This window comes from Triticum aestivum, chromosome 2D (genome assembly GCF_018294505.1).
Source record: "Triticum aestivum cultivar Chinese Spring chromosome 2D, IWGSC CS RefSeq v2.1, whole genome shotgun sequence".
Taxonomy (NCBI): Eukaryota; Viridiplantae; Streptophyta; class Magnoliopsida; order Poales; family Poaceae; genus Triticum; species Triticum aestivum.
This window is the reverse complement of record NC_057799.1, coordinates 352,439,586-352,448,287: the sequence shown is the minus strand read 5'-3', so window position 1 is coordinate 352,448,287 and position 8,702 is coordinate 352,439,586. Positions and strand designations below refer to the sequence as shown.

Genomic DNA, 8,702 nt, shown 5'->3' with positions numbered 1-8,702 from the left:
AAGGTTGCATCATATTATTTATCATCTTTATAATATCTTTCTTGAACATGATGGTTCAAAAAATTGTGCTCAATTGTTAGAAGAAGAAGTCAATAAAATGTTTGGCACAAATTATTTAAATGATGAGCATGATTGCAATGTTGTTAGTATGAATTCTTTGAATATCCATGATGCTAATGTTATGCAAAGCCATAAGCTTGGGGATGCTATGCTTGATGAAGATGATATTTTTAGTCTCCCAAGATTTGATGTGCAAATTTGTTATAATGATTGCATGCCTCTTATTTATGATGATTTTAATGATGAAAGTGGATTCGGAGAGGTCTGGACTTTATTTAGTGATGAATCCACCATTTTGGATGAGGCTTCAATTGACTATGAGAACAAGGTTGCTATCTATGATGATTATGGTGATGACATGTATGCTATAAAGAATAATGATAACCATGAAACTTGTCATCATGATTTTAATTTTCAATCACATGATAGTTATTTTGTTGAGTTTGCTCCCACTACTATTGATGAGAAGAAATTTGCTTATGTGAAGAGCAATAAGTTTTCTATACTTTTGTGTCATGAAAAGAATTCTTTATGTGATGGTTATATTGTTGAATTTCTTCATGATGTTATTGAAAATTATTATGAGGGAGGAACTTATGCTTGTAGGAATTGCAATAATATCAAGTTTCCTCTCTGTGTGTTGAAAGTTTTGAAGTTATGCTTGTTTTGCCTTCCTATGCTAGTTGATTCTTGTTCCCATAAGTTGTTTGCTCACAAAATCCCTATGCATAGGAAGTGGGCCAGACTTAATTGTGCTAGTCATATGCTTCATGATGCTCTCTTTATGTTTCAATTCTTATCTTTTATGCGAGCATCATTGAAATCATCATGCCTAGCTTTAAAGGCATTAAAGAAAATCGCTTGTTGGGAGACAACCCAACACTTTTACCTACCGTTTTTATGTGTTAAAATGATTAATATACTGTAGTAATCATGTTTTATTGCTTTTGTTTCTATAGAGTGCCAAGTAAAGCCTTTGGATCATGTTGGGTAATAGTTGATTTGACCCTGCTGAAAAACAGAAACTTTTGCGCTCACGAATATAAGTCTCATTTTTAACAGAAGAGTGCTTTTGAGTTTATTCTTTTTGCAGAAGTTTAATATACAAATTTCTCACGTGTTCATAATTTTTTCATAATTTTTGGAGTAGCAGAAGTATGGTAGTTATCCAGATCATTACAGACTGTTCTGTTTTTGATAGATTCTATTTTCAATGCATAGTTTGCTTGCTTTCTAGTTTCTATGGCCTATATTGCTCAATATAAATTGTGGATATGATATGCTACAGTAGGCATTGTGTTAAAAAAATATGAATCTTGTCTTTGACAGTACCAATGTGAAATTGTTTGCTCTTTATCATACTAACCTATCTCACGAGGTTCCGTTAAGTTTTGTTGGATTGAAGTTTTCAAGTTTTGGGTGAGATATCGATATGAGGAGAATAAGGAGTGACAAGACCCTAAGCTTGGGGATGACCAAGGCACCCCATGTTAATATCCAAGGAAGATCCAATCAACTAAGCTTGGGATGCCCCGAAAGGCATCCCCTCTTTCGTCTCCAACATTATCGGTAACCTTACTTGGAGCTATATTTTTATTCGTCACATGATATGAGTTTTACTTGGAGCGCCAATTTATTTTGTTAGGAATTTGCTTGCTGTTATTTAGATTAATGTTTTGCATCTTTTATTTTAACTAGTAGACTGCCCGTGCGTTGCCACGGGCGATTTTTTTTGACATGGAGACACTGATAAAAATATAGGGGCATTTCCATTTCCGTCTTTAATTCGAATCACCTACTCAGATTTGCCCCTAATTTCGAAGCCTGCTTAAATTTACCCCTCTGCCGTTAGATGCCCTTACAAAAATGCCCTTCCGTGTCGTTTCCGTCCGGTCAAAGGGCTTTGACCTTTTTTGGACGTCTATTGGACATTTTTGCCCCCGGAAAGAATAAAACAGGAATTGAAAAAGAAAAGAGAGAGCGCATGGTTACCTTTTGGCCTAGGATAGCCCAGCCCACTGGCTGGTCGTCTTCTTCCTCTTCAGAGGCCGAGGGCGTCTCGCCCGCCCGCTCACTCGAGCACCGCCGTTCACTTGGCCAACGACGACGAGAAGCCGCACTTCCTTGTCCACAAGACCCGTCGTGAAACAGAGCGTCCCCGTGCCGAAGATCGTGACCTCGGGTGCCCTGCAACTCCGCATCCAACGCAATCTCCCGGCCTCTACCCGTCGTCCGCCATCTTCGACTCGCCGTCGTTCGAGGTCCACCGGCACTCCATTACCATCCAGGAGATCCATATGGTGTTGCGGAGTCTTCCAGACACTTCGCCGATGAGCTCTTCTCCGTCTGACCCCCATCCCATGATGCCTCGCTCCGGAGACGATCTATTCGCTGCGGCTCTACCAAGGGAAGGGTATATATTTGAAGAGATTTTTTGAAAATCATAGGTAAAGATATTTGGCAACCAGGCAATTGATCTTTTTGACCTATATGGGCCGCACCTGCTTTTTTGCAGGGAATATAGAGAGCTTTATTATTCAACTAAAGGCATCCTTTGCTCAAAAGATAAAATAAAAACTAAAGGCATCCATGGACACAATCAGCCTTAACCAGTAAACTGGCCTGGGCTTTAGCAGTTTAGCTGGATTTGTACTGGGCAGTAGCACATTTTCTCACCGACCCTTAAAAAAAAATCTCGTACCGACAAGCCACTCCGTCACTCCATTCCCCTCACTCTGCTCGCCCCATTCTCATCCGCTGCCACAGCCTCGCCCAGCCGCCACGGAGGCTGCTTCAATCTCTCGTGACGCCTCGGTCCACATGCCCTTCCTTCCTCCCCTCCTCACTGCTCACCTTCACCGGTGCTGGTGGATCTCACCGCGCGCGTTCTCGGCTGTGCCGGAGTGGACACTTCAGCACTCGCTCCGCGGCTATATTGAGGAGATCAAATTGATGGATCGAGGGGGCAGGACGCGGCGGCAGGGATGGATGTGCCGGCGATGGTGACGCTGCTGGGGATTCGACGCCAACAGGTCGCGTCGCGGCTCGACGTTCCCGACGGCTGCCCACGGCGCACAGGTCGCCCGCGCCCCCGTCGGGCTCCTAGACCGCCACAACGGCGGAATGGCCCCGCCTCCGTGTACGCCCCGTCCTTCTCCCACTCTGCTTGTTTGCTTCGTTTCAATTCTCATCGCCGTGCGCTTGTGGGTTGCGGCAGCGACTGGTGTAATTTGGACAGGAGCAAGTGCGCCAATCAATTCTGATGCGGTGAGATGCACAGGGAGAGGCCTGCATCGGCAAGGCTAGCAGGAGGCCGTCCTCTGGAGGTCTGCGCCACGACGCCGGTAGGTACGGCCGCAAGGAGTGAATTAAGTATCCATGGTTGTTCTCTGTTTTACACCCATAGCAAACTTCAGATTTGAGCATTGATCCAACTGTTTAGTAGTAAACCAGATCACTTAATATCAAGTTCACTCTGAGTGAATCTCACATCAAAACACCCAGTTTGCAACTGTACTGAGATACAAGGTGTCGGACAATTTGTTCAGGACTACGGTCTCTGATTTAGGTGTAGGAGAATTATTTTTTTTGACGGGTAGGTGTAGGAGAATTTCTTCAGACTATGGGCCTCTGATTTAGGTATAGGATAATCTCTCTCCATGTTATGTTTATCATGTCCTTTGAAAATGCATGAATCTCTACTATCATGTTCAAATTTAAGTCATGGCTCAAAAACTTTCACACAGATTCTTTTGATTAGGAACGAATGAATGATCAATACTTATACATCTTCCTATTATTAGTTAATTAGGAGCACCATAGTACCTACTCCCTCCGTTCCGAATTACTTGTCGCAGGTACGGATGTATCTAGATGTATTTTAGTTCTAGATACATCCATTTCTGCGACGAGTAATTTGGAACGGAGGGAGTAGCTGTTAATTTGTAGACGCTTTTAACTGTTACTTGTGATTTTTCCTCTCCTTGCAGTTGGTCCTGTTTTCCCATATCATCTGCTTTGTAGAGATAATCTCTCTTTGATTTTGCATTTGGCTTACTCAGTAGTTCTCCTATTTGCTTCAGTATCTTCACCAAGGAGTTCGGAGGCGATGCAGCAGTGGTGAAGGCGATGGTTGTGCTGGGTGCAGGCAGGTGCAGACGGGTACATTCCTTGACAGTCAATTGTTTTCGATCCCATCCGACTATCATGCAGTCTGACTTAAGATGACTAATTGTTTTTCAGGGTGAATTGAGTTCAGATCCATGAACAAATGATTGTGATTTTGTAGCTGCAGTGGTGCTATTCTTTATTATTACTTGGTATGTCAGTACTTCCTACCTACTTGAATTTCCCTATTCCCAATTCATGGGATTTTTTATTTTTGATATTTCCATAAATGATTATACACAACTTCTGATAACACATGCCACCCAGTTTCCGTTCTCTATAAGAACTGAGAAGTACGTACGCACTTCCACAACATATAGGTTCATATGGATGTCTTTCAACGACATATAGGGAGAGTGATAGGATCAGACTAAGACATGAAAGTCTGACACACAAACAAAAGTATACGACATGTACATACTGTTCTTTCATAGTATATGGCATGTATAGAACGTTCACATACAAACAAAGCTACCAAAAAAAAAATTAGTATATGTACCACAATGATAGCTCATGTACAATCCAAAACAAATAGTTAGTTTAATTCATTAAGTGGATCCATCAGCAGCAGCAGTAACAACTTTAAGAAGAAGCAATTTATCAAGTATGTAATCAGACAAAACTGGGGACACATTTACCTTTTGTGACTTTTAACTGTCCCGTCAATGCATCATGTTCATAAACACGTTTGACCGTTAGGCTGGGAGTGATGTGCTTTCCTTTTCTTTTTTCTCCCTTTTCTGTTTAGAATGCCCCTTTTTCTGTTGATGAGGTCCTGTTATGTTCTCCATCATCATGAACCGTATCTGTCATGTTAAGGTCAGATGTCGCAGTCTGCGATAGTTCTTGTGGAACAATCTTTACTGAAATGAGTAGAAAGACAATTAAAACCAATGAAGAGTACCTCCAGACATTAGACATTAAGAATTGCCCTTTTGGTTGTGTCGTGCAATTTTTATACCTGGACTCCATTTGGGGAGTTGATCGATAGTGGAGATGCCGCTAAGATGGCATCAATTGGCATTTTTCGCATTGATCGTTTCTTTTTCCTTGCTTTGTTGGTATTGCTAGCAAGATTTACCCTTTGGCAGTGAGATCCATACGGGGTAAGGTCGTGTGAGGCTACAAATGTTACAGCCATTTAATAACAGTAGAAAAACCTCATCAACTATATGTATGCTCATTGTGATAAATAATAAGAAATTATGCTTGCAATTACCTGGCATTGGCACTGGAGTCATTCGGGAATGATGATCAACATTAGAGATGTCACCAAGAGGGGCTCCGTTAGAGGCATCACCAATAGGGGGTCGGCACAGATTTGGCGCCTCCATATCTTCAAACGTGATGCTCCGTTGGCGCTCAAAAATGAACTTAAAGAAAACATTAGCTGATCCGGTTAGCTTACAGAACTGCATTCGGTTGATGAGGAGTAAGAAACTGAATAGTTTGTGTGTGATTTTCCAAAACTACATTTGTAAAAGCGCAGAAGGAACTGATGTATATTCAATAATGTACTGAATCCACCTGTTCAGTTTGGCGATTCTAATGTACCATGACCAGTAACTTTCCGCAATAGAAAATTCTAGTCACCAAACAAAGCCAAACATCGATACCATTATTAGATTACATGATCATTTACACCTCTCAGATTGAGATGATGCATTATCTTACGAATTGATAGAACAAAAATAGGTAACTACAGAAACTCATCTGGCCTGTCAAGTAACTAATATATTCTGTTGCTTTGAACAGACTTGTATGCTTCTGCGCTCACTATGCCTGCAAACAGAAGCACACGATTTTGGATGTCCTGAAGCGCATACAATTTTGGATGTCCTGAAGCGCATACACACGGTTTTGTTTGACTTGGTAGTTTACTTGCAGTTTCATCACAATTTACATAGTTTTCTCCTTGTGCATAAACCTCTGTAAGCGTTTAACCGTTAGCGTCTGCACCATCTCTTCTGTAGGGTGTTGAAACTGCCCTTTTGTCATAACATTGATACAGTGTGATGCCTATGGGAAGAAGTGGTGCTTTGAGAGAATAGGTATCTGGATCTCCTGGTTATATACTCTTAGAAGTTAGAAATCAGTTTTCTCTTATTGATGGTTAGCATGCTTGCCTACTTCTGAATCTTTTCCCCAGTTATGTGAAAGCCATCTAAAATTGCATCTACTCTTTCACTGTAACAGGTTACTGAAGTGCAGTCACGTGCATTGGCTTTCTCATGTGGGTTGGGCCTCATACTTTTCTGTGAAAGCAATCACATTAGGAGTAAACTGTTCATGCGATGGCTGTATGAGATGTGATGCCTGTATGAGATGCGATGATGTATGAGATGCGATGGCTGTATCAAATAATACCTATATCTCGTCGGCGTCTCCTCGCCAGGATCAGCCCCGGATCCTGGACGTGTTCAGCGCCGGATCCTGTACGTGTCCGATGGAGGGCGGCAAGTGAAGCGCCTTTGATGTGCGAGGCCGGCGGCGAAGGGATGGAGCGGCGGCGGCGGCGAACGAGGGCAGATAGTCGTGCGTGCGAGTGGTTCTCGCTCGAGGGCAGGAGACCTCGCTCGTACGAGCGGTCAATTGGTTTAGGTCTTTTTTGCTGGTTAATTTTTGTAGGTTTTTTTTTCGCTGGTTAATTTTCGTAGATTTTTTTACTTTGTTCGTCTTGGGTGCGATCGGAGGTTAAGCCCTGGAGTGCCTGGGGGCGGGTGGGGGCCTCGGTACAAGGTATTTTTCGGTTCTTGGTGGCTTAGTGTGAGGTGGGAGGAGGTATAAAAAAAACCATGGGAGGTGGGAGGAAAGAAAACCTGGAAGCGAGACTATCAATTGCTTCATTAGGAGTAGAGATAAAAGCCTTTGCCATGCTTACCTTGCAAGTATATATGTTGCTGTTTGAAAACAGAAAGTTTACCGTTGCTGCAAAAATTCCCTAGAGAAGTTAGAATGTGATAAAATGTTGGAACTTTTTGCATAATAAGCTTCGATAAATTTCTACAGTGTGGTAGAATTTTATAATGTTTGGAGAAAAATAAGTATTGATACTCTTGCATTCTTTATAGACTGTACTGTTTTGGCAGATTGCTGCTATGATTGCATTGCTTGCATGATAGGAGTATTAAATATGTAGAGATATTTAGTATGCAATGTTGAATAATAATTTTAGTGATTTGCTACCGTAGAGAATGATAAGGTTTTTTTGCATTAGTTTATATTAACTTATCTCACGAGTTCTTGTTGAGTTTTGTGTGGATGAAGTTTTTCAGATTTAGGAAAACCGTGATATAAGAATTAAGGAGACACAAAAGCTCAAGCTTGGGGATGCCCAATGCATCTCAAGATAATATTTCAAGAAGTCTCAAGCATCTAAGCTTTGGGATGTCCCGGTAGGCATCTCATCTTTTTTCTTCAACAATTATCGTTTAGTATCGGTTGAGCCTAGTTTTGCTTCTTCATATGATGTGTGCTATCCTTGGATTGTCATTTTATTTTGTTTTACTTGTTGTTCTAATAAATTACTTAAATCTGAAAGTTTTTAAATAAGTTAGAGTCAACGAAGCTAAGTAAGCGGCACTCACATCCTGTCAACGAAGCTCTTTTTTATGGAATTACTCTTGTGCTTCACTTATATCCTATGAGTAAATTATTGAATAAATTGAATGTCATGAAGTTGATATCATATCATGTCTAGTAGTAGCTTCATGTTGGGTTTAGAAAGTGAAATCTTTTGAGGCTTGACAATCATAATTTTGGTCATGCAAGCAATTCATGAATAATTAGTATAAGGAAGAGAACTTTCACGTGCAAATACACTATCCTGGAAATCTTTTGTGATTGTGAGCCCCTATAAAAATATTATATGCTATAATTGTTGACGTTGGACAAGTAAGACAACGTAATGATTTATGTTTGTTCATATTCACATAGAAGTTATATTGTCATAGATCCTTCAACATGTGATGCTTGCCCTCATCTTTGCTAGTCAAAAATTTCGCACCAAGTAGAGATACTACTTGTGGATCCAAAAACCCTTAAACCCAAATCTTATTTTCAAGAGTCCACCATACCTACCTAAGGATTGAGCAAGATCCTTCAAGTAAGTTGTCATCGGTGCAATAAGGCAATAAAAATTACTTCTAAAAGTGTTAGATCATTTAGTGTAAGAGCAAATTGAGTGTTGTACGAACTTGTGATGACAAAGAATAAAAGTGACAGACTGCATAATAAAGGTTGCTATCATAAGGGGCAATATAACGTGACGTTCTTTTGCACTAAGGGGATGACCTTTTAAAGACATTTAAGTGATTTTCTAGCCATTTAATGACCGTAATTCAATTTTAAACTACATCTACATGCAACGGCTAACCATAATGGTTTGAAAAATCATATTTGTGTACTTGTGTGCGAGTAAATTCAATGTGTAGTAAAATAGAAGAAATTTTCAAACATATTGGTCTCACGGCATG

At 40.7% G+C, this 8,702-nt stretch overlaps 1 long non-coding RNA gene across 2 annotated transcripts; it reads left to right on the top strand.

Moving 5' to 3' along the window:
* The first annotated feature begins 2,771 nt into the window (after positions 1 to 2,771).
* Positions 2,772 to 7,065, top strand: LOC123053112 (uncharacterized). Of its 2 annotated transcripts, none has more exons than XR_006425406.1 (7): positions 2,772 to 3,199; positions 3,278 to 3,404; positions 4,143 to 4,221; positions 4,303 to 4,379; positions 5,983 to 6,099; positions 6,201 to 6,278; positions 6,424 to 7,065. It is a non-coding gene; the product is annotated as an uncharacterized lncRNA (long non-coding RNA). The 2 variants fall into 2 exon arrangements; XR_006425405.1 differs by having other exon boundaries at positions 3,278 to 3,408.
* Positions 7,066 to 8,702: the final 1,637 nt, after the last annotated feature.